Here is an 8,480-nt window from a genome sequence, read left to right on the forward strand (position 1 = left end):
TATGCTTTTAACAGCCATCCAATGACTGTTACCTGGATTTTGTTGGTATCTACTCGTCATGCTCAAGGCGCATGAGACGTCCGGTCTGGTGCATATCATTGCATACATGATGGATCCTATAGCTGACGCATATGGGATTCTTTTCATTTTCTCTTGCTCATCCTTTGAGCTTGGACATTGAGATGTATTCAAAATTGTCCCCTTTTGAATAGGTACAAAACCTCTCTTAGAGTTCTCTATTTGGAACCTATTCAAGACTTTGTCAATGTATGCACTTTGGTTTAAACCTATCAAGCGCCTTGATCTATCCCTATAGATCTTTATTCCCAGAATGTAGGCTACTTCACCAAGATCCTTAATGGAAAAACAACTTCCAAGCCAAGCTTTTACACCTTCCATGGTTGGAATGTCATTCCCAAATAGTATAATGTCATCGACATACAGTACTAAGAAAGTGATGATGCACCCACTAGCTTTCTTATACACACAAGTTTCATCGCCGTTTTTGATGAATCCAAAATTCTTAATTTCTTCATCAAAATGGTGATTCCAACTTCTAGATGCTTGTTTCAATCCATAGATTGATTTCTTTAACTTGCATACTTTGTCAGGATGTTTTGGATCGACAAAACCTTCAGGCTGAACCATATAGACATCTTCATCAAGGTATCCATTGAGAAATACCGTTTTGACATCCAATTGCCATATCTCATAGTCATAATATGCAGCTATGGCAAATAATATCCTGATTGACTTTAGCATCGCCACAGGCGAGAAGGTCTCATCATAATCAATTCCTTGAGTTTGAGTGAAACCTTTTGCTACAAGTCTGGCTTTATAAGTATCCAGGTTACCATGCATATCTGTTTTCTTCTTGAAAACCCACTTACTTCCAACTACTTTAGAGTTAAGTGGAGGCACAACCAATTCCCAAACTTGGTTGTCATACATGGATTGCATCTCTATGTTCATGGCTTCAAGCCATTTGTCGCAATCGGATTTTGACATTGCATCATGGTATGTGGTTGGTTCATCTGAATCTACCACGTAGCATCCATCCATGAAAAATCCATATCTTTCAGGTGGATTACAAATTCTACCAGATCTGCGAACATTTTGTGTGTTCTGATCAACCTCTTGATCATTTTCAACAACCTCTTGTTGAGTGCTAGTATCAACCAAACGTGTATCGTCTTGTGGTCCTTGATCCTCCTCAAGTTCCACTGTTCTATCACTGGTTCCTTCCATAAGGAACTTAGCTTCTAAGAACTTACCCTTTCGAGCAACAAATATCTTTTGCTTAGTTGGGTCGTAGAAATAGTATCCTATATCATCTTTAGGATAACCTACAAAGATACACTTAGTAGATCAGACTTCCAATTTATTTGGAGTGTATTGCTTAACATAAGCTTCACAACCCCAAACCCTTAAGAATGATAATGATGGAGGGTTTCCATGCCATATTTCAAAAGGTGTCTTTTCCACTTTCTTGGTTGGGGCCATATTTAATATACGGACTGCGGAGAGCAAAGTGTAACCCCAAAATGATAGAGGCAGTGTGCTTCTAGCCATCATAGATCGAACCATATCTAATAGAGTTTGATTTCTCCTTTCAGACACACCATTGTGTTGTGGTGTTCCAGGTGGAGTAAGTTGTGAGATAATCCCACAACTCCTAAGATGATCTTGAAAAGCACCACTAAGGTATTCACCTCCTCTATTGGTGCAAAGGACCTTGATTGTTTTCTTGAGTTGATTTTCTACTTCACTTTTGAAGTCTTTGAACATTTCAAATGCTTCATCCTTGTGTTTTAGGAAATACACATAACCATAACGACTATAGTCGTCGGTAAAGGTAATGAAGTATCTTTCACCATTCCTAGTCATCGGCTTAAAAGGACCACATACATCTGAATGTATGATACCTAATAAGTCCTTAGCCCTTTCAAATGTTCCACTAAAGGGCGTCTTGGTCATTTTGCCTTGTAAACAAGATTCGCATACATCAAATGAATTATCTTCATTTGTAATTAAAAGACCATTTTTCTGAAGTGTATGCATGCGATTCTTGCTTAGATGTCCAAGGCGACAATGCCAAAGATAGGAATCACTCAAATCCATTTTGAGTTTCTTGTTGGTTACTTGGTACATTGAGCTATCGTATGATGCGTTATCATGATCTAATTCATAAACACCATTTAAAGACATAGCTTTAAAATAAAACACATCATTCATAGAAACATAAATGTCTTGGTTAACAAATTCAAATTTAAAACCACATTGTCTCAAAAGGGAAACAGAAATTATGTTCCTAGTCAAACTAGGAGCATATAAAACATTCTTCAAAATAGCTTCCAAACCACTTGAAAGTTCTAAAACGTAGTCTCCTTGAGCTTCGACTTCAACTTTTGCTCCATTGCCCATAAAGAGACTAGCGTCCCCCTTCTTGTAATGTTTATTTCTTTTGAACCCCTGCAACGAATTGCAAATATGAGTTCCACATCCGGTATCTAGTACCCATGTGTTAGAAGAAATAACATTAAGCTCAACATGTATCATAAAGATAGTACCTGAGGTTTGCCCTGCATCCCTCTTGTTTTTCAACTCTTTGAGATAGGTCGGACAATTTCTCTTCCAATGTCCTATCTTACCACATTCAAAATATGGGTCATTCGTAGCAACCTTTTGCTTCTTCTCTTTTGGTTTGGCGGGTTCTGCTTTAGCTTTTCCTTTTCCCTTTCCTTTGACGTGTCCCTTTCTTTTAGCATAGGTTGCTTTAGAGTCGGGGTGGGGCCTCTTCTTGTTGCCTCCTTCATTGATCGCTAGGACGGGTAAAGCCTTTTTGCCCATACTTGCTTCGGCCGTTTTGAGCATTGCATGAAGCTCACCAATGCTCTTGTCCCATCCATTCATGTTGTAATTCATAACAAAGCTCTCAAATTTCTTTGTTAAAGAGTTGAGGATCAAATCCGTAGCCAACTCTTTGGAGACGGGACAATTTAGCCGTTCGAGGCGATCAATGTGGCTTTTCATCTTGAGAACATAAGATGATACCGATTGGGTTTCCTCCATCCGACATGCATGAAGCGCCCGAACAGTTTTGAAGCGTTCTACCCTTGCTTGTTGTAGGAACATTTCCTTTAACTGGGTAATCATGTCGTATGCCCTGTGGTGTTCAAAATCCTTTTGAATTTCGGGAATCATAGTTCCCAACATGAGGCACGAGGCTTGCATGGAGTCTTCGGTATACTTAACCCAATCGTTGTAGGCTTCCACATCTTCCACGTTAGGTTCATCGGGAATAGGATCGTCCAACACATAGGATATCTTCTCTTGCTTGAGAACGATTCTCAAGTTTCGAAACCAATCCATGAAATTGTTATGGTTGAGACGATCCTTTTCAAGGATGGTTCTTAGTGATAGGTTTCGGACGGTTTGGGTAATCGGGTTTGCATTGTTAGCGGCCATCTACAAAATTTAACAAGTTCAATTTTAGTATTTTCGATATTATTATATTTTAATCATTAATACCCTTTTGTGTCTTAAAGACAATTAACAATTAAAATCTAGAATCCAACGTTACATTTAAATATTGGTTACTTGACCTTTATCCCTCTATTTAAATTAACAAGGTAGTCAACGTTTGACAATTGCAACTCTTTGCAATTTCTAGCCATCTGGGATCGGTTAAACATCTTTATGTTTAGTTGGCATGTTTAATCCCATCAACACCTTTGTTCCCCATGCTTTGGTGACCCTAAGTTCATGGTTTCCAAATCATGTCGTCCAACTTACACATACGTGTGAGTTTATACACATAAGTGGTTAGGTGACCTTTATCCCACAAACATGGTAAACCCACCTCGAACATACAAGTTCCCTCAAATGTGGTTAGGTGACCTTTATCCCACAATAAGAGTTCCCAAGTGTTTCGAGTGTTGTATAAAAGGATGGTGTTTGACTTGTTTTATAAAAGGGTTTTTAATATTTCAAAATTCTAGTTTAGAAAATATTATGTACCATACATTTGCATGCATTCAAATCAATGGTACTTTAGTGAAAACTAATTTTCAAGGTTCTTTTTAATAAAACCCATTTTATTATAAAAATCATTAATTTTTTAATAAAACCTTTTATTAACCATTTTAATGATTTTGTTAAGAACCAATTTTACGCTTGTTGTTGATTATTAGTTTGTTAAGTCATGCATATCGACATATCATCTAAACAACAAAATAAGCAACCAAACAAGCACATCATTCATAATAATAGGTGCATAACCATATCCAACTATTTTGACAACACTTGTTAGCCGAAACAAGTGTGCCAAAAGGTCCTTCCTAAGGGGTGAAAAATGACACAAGTAATGTGTCGATGAACTCCCACTTGATCCCGCATCCAAATGCTTCAAATCTCCTTCTTGTGTTGTGATTTCTCCACCTTCTTTGGGCTTCCAAAAGTCTTTTATATTCAGCTCCAAATTCCTTTGGACTTCAAAAAATGTGTTTTGGTTATCGGGTTAAAATCCCGTTAAGAACCATGAAGTTCTTTGGACCGAATGTTATGATCCAAACCAAAACCGCATTTTTTTTATGTGCATCTTCTTTTACAAAATATATCCTAATACATTTTTTCTAGTAAAATAAAATACACCTAATCTATTTATTTTACATACCAAATGAAAATAAATAAATTACATATCTTCTTATGGAAGAACAAAATAATTATTACAACTCATTGAAATAATAAATAACAACACAATCATTCAACACAAGGTCATGGCTAGGTCATATGCACCAAAATATATATCCAAATATATATTTATTAATTCCAAGAAGCATAAAAAAATGGTTCCCTTTTATAACCATTTTTGGTTATGAACAAAAAACCTAAAAAGGTATTTTTTTTGACCAAACAAACAAATCATCCATATGAAATAATTTTTCAAGATTTCCTTATGCATGTAAGAAAATAATCTTGAAAAACAAAGGGATAACCATATTAAAATTTTCGGCCATGGGGTTTTATTCAAACCCGAAACCCGAAATTTTTAATCTGTTGAAGCATGCCCTCATATAAGCGGCTCTAGATGCCATTGTTGGGATTTTAACATGTTTATCAAAGTAATTTCATCCATATGAAATAAAAACGCAGCGGAAATAATGTTTAAAACATGTTACTTTTATGATGTAAACTTCATTTATAAGTAAAATCCCAAAACCCGGATCCATATATGAAGAAGCATACTATCATACACAACCATAGGGTGTTTAGAAAACTACCTTCTTGGAGTAATAGGATGATGAAAAGGATGATGCTTCTTGAATGGTTACCTTCAAGAGTAGAAGGCCTCAAGCTTGTATACCCCAAGCTTCCAACAAACACTAGGATTGTAGCTAGGATTTCAACACTTGAATCAAAAACCGAAAACCTTAAGAACACCTTATGATGGCCGAATTTTTGAGAGAAAAACACAAGTCTTCCACTTCATTCATTTGACATCTTGGTATTTATAGATGGAGAGAGAATCTTGCCACCCATCTTGCCCAATCAAAAGGCCTCTAGTTATGACATTTGCATGAAATGTCATTGGACCATCATTCTTCCCCAATCAAGGTTCATGCAATTGCATGTAAAGTAATTGGCTTAAAATGTCTAGGGAAGAATACCCAATCAAATGCCATCTAACATGTAAGAAGTGCATGTAAGTTGATTGGCCATTTTGTCTTGGGAAGGGGGGGTGGCCTAGCTTATTTTTATAAAAAAAAAAATCAACTCTTTTATAAAATTTAAGTCTTGTTTATTTTATACCTTTTATAAAATATAACATCATATGTTCACAAGACTTTATACAACTTTTTATCATGTTATTTAACCCATTAAATAACAAGATAAAATATTCTCTCAAAATAAATTATCCATATAATTTATTTGTTTATCAAGTGTAATTATTTAGAAAACCAATTTCTAAATATTGTAAGTGTTAATATTTATTTGTTTGATCATATCATATATAAATATTGTAAGTGTTTGTCTAGCTTGTTATTGGGTATGACTCGACTTGGATCATAACGTATTAGCCACATCAATTTAATATGTGTCTTGGGCATACAGAGTCCAACAATCTCCCACTTGCACAAGATACATAGAAGATTGATGCAAGCAGTAAATGACGCCTAACTACGGTTTACTACCCCCAATACGTATGACTATATTTGCCATTCAATACCATCATCCCTTTCAAGTCCCTTACTTGAACATGATTTAGGTGAATTTATCATTTTATCCTTTCGTTACAGATGTCATGTTAAATCCAGAGACATAGAGTGATCACTCTCTGTTGATTTAACTTTATCAGGCCTTAGACATCTTACTCTCAACGAATAAGAGGAATAAATCCATTCTTGACTACATACGTTCTTACAATCACCTTGTACCACACCTGAGCTTAGCCTTGTGTACTGCCATATTACTGACAGCTAAGAACTAGGTCAAGGTATAATACTTGGTGAATATCAAGACCCAATATGTATCTCAGGTCGGAGGATACTATGATATTCGCCTTTTACTCAAATTTACTTATGATCAATCACAAATGATTCCATGCAGTAATATATGAGAGCGAGTCAGTCCAATATTTGTATCCCACAAATATCTATGAACTTTGGTAGCAACACTTTGCTCTATATTGATTCTAAATGAATATCCACCAATACAAGTTCATAATAGTCTTACATTCATATTTGTTCCCACAATTATGATCGACTACGGACATTTAGAATAATTAAGTTATTCACGGATTTAAACATGCTAATATGAAACGTAACTCAAAATACCATAAATGAGTTAAAATAACAATTGTTTCAATATCCAAATACAAAATTAGATCAAATCCAATCACTAGAATATCGAAGTCCTAAGGAACATGTGTGACCCTCATGTTTTGCCCATTCAAGGAGCTTCGTGAGTAGATCCGCAATGTTTTGATCGGTGTGAACTTGGCGGATACATATCTTTCCTTTTTCAACTTCATCCCTTATGTAGTTGAATCTTCGCTCGATATGTCTAGTCTTTTGGTGCGCACGAGGTTCCTTGATTTGAGCAATCGCATCCTCGTTGTCACAAAAGATCTCTAGGGGATCTTGAATGGTAAGGACCACCCCTAGGTCAGCTATAAATTTCTTCAGCCATGCAGCTTCCTGGGCTGCCAATGAAGCGGCGATGTATTCTGATTCTGTAGTGGACAATGCTACTACGTCTTGTTTTGAGCTCTTCCAGGAGACTGCTCCTCCATTTAAAATGAAGACATACCCCGATTGCGATCGAGAATCACTTCGATCGGTTTGGAAACTCGCGTCCGTGTAACCCTTTACAACGAGTTCCTCCTCACCAGATCCATATATTAAGAACATATCCTTAGTCCTCCTAAGATATTTTAATATGCTTTTAACAGCCATCCAATGACTGTTACCTGGATTTTGTTGGTATCTACTCGTCATGCTCAAGGAGCATGAGACGTCCGGTCTGGTGCATATCATTGCATACATGATGGATCCTATAGCTGACGCATATGGGATTCTTTTCATTTTCTCTTGCTCATCCTTTGAGCTTGGACATTGAGATGTATTCAAAATTGCCCCTTTTGAATAGGTACAAAACCTCTCTTAGAGTTCTCCATTTGGAACCTATTCAAGACTTTGTCAATGTATGCACTTTGGTTTAAACCTATCAAGCGCCTTGATCTATCCCTATAGATCTTTATTCCTAGAATGTAGTCTACTTCACCAAGATCCTTAATAGAAAAACAACTTCCAAGCCAAGCTTTTACACCTTCCATGGTTGGAATGTCATTCCCAAATAGTATAATGTCATCGACATACAGTACTAAGAAAGTGATAATGCTCCCACTAGCTTTCTTATACACACAAGTTTCATCAACGTTTTTGATGAATCCAAAATTCTTAATTTCTTCATCAAAACGGTGATTCCAACTTCTAGATGCTTGTTTCAATCCATAGATTGATTTCTTTAACTTGCATACTTTGTCAGGATGTTTTGGATCGACAAAACCTTCAGGCTGAACCATATAGACATCTTCATCAAGATATCCATTGAGAAATGTCGTTTTGACATCCAATTGCCATATCTCATAGTCATAATATGCAGCTATGGCAAATAATATCCTGATTGACTTTAGCATCGCCACAGGCGAGAAGGTCTCATCATAATCAATTCCTTGAGTTTGAGTGAAACCTTTTGCTACAAGTCTGGCTTTATAAGTATCCAAGTTACCATGCATATCTGTTTTCTTCTTGAAAACCCACTTACTTCCAACTACTTTAGAGTTAAGTGGTGGCACAACCAATTCCCAAACTTGGTTGTCATACATGGATTGCATCTCTATGTTCATGGCTTCAAGCCATTTGTCGCAATCGGATTTTGACATTGCATCAAGGTATGTGGTTGGTTCATCTGAATCT

This window comes from Helianthus annuus, chromosome 15, assembly GCF_002127325.2.
Source record: "Helianthus annuus cultivar XRQ/B chromosome 15, HanXRQr2.0-SUNRISE, whole genome shotgun sequence".
NCBI classification, from domain to species: domain Eukaryota; kingdom Viridiplantae; phylum Streptophyta; class Magnoliopsida; order Asterales; family Asteraceae; genus Helianthus; species Helianthus annuus.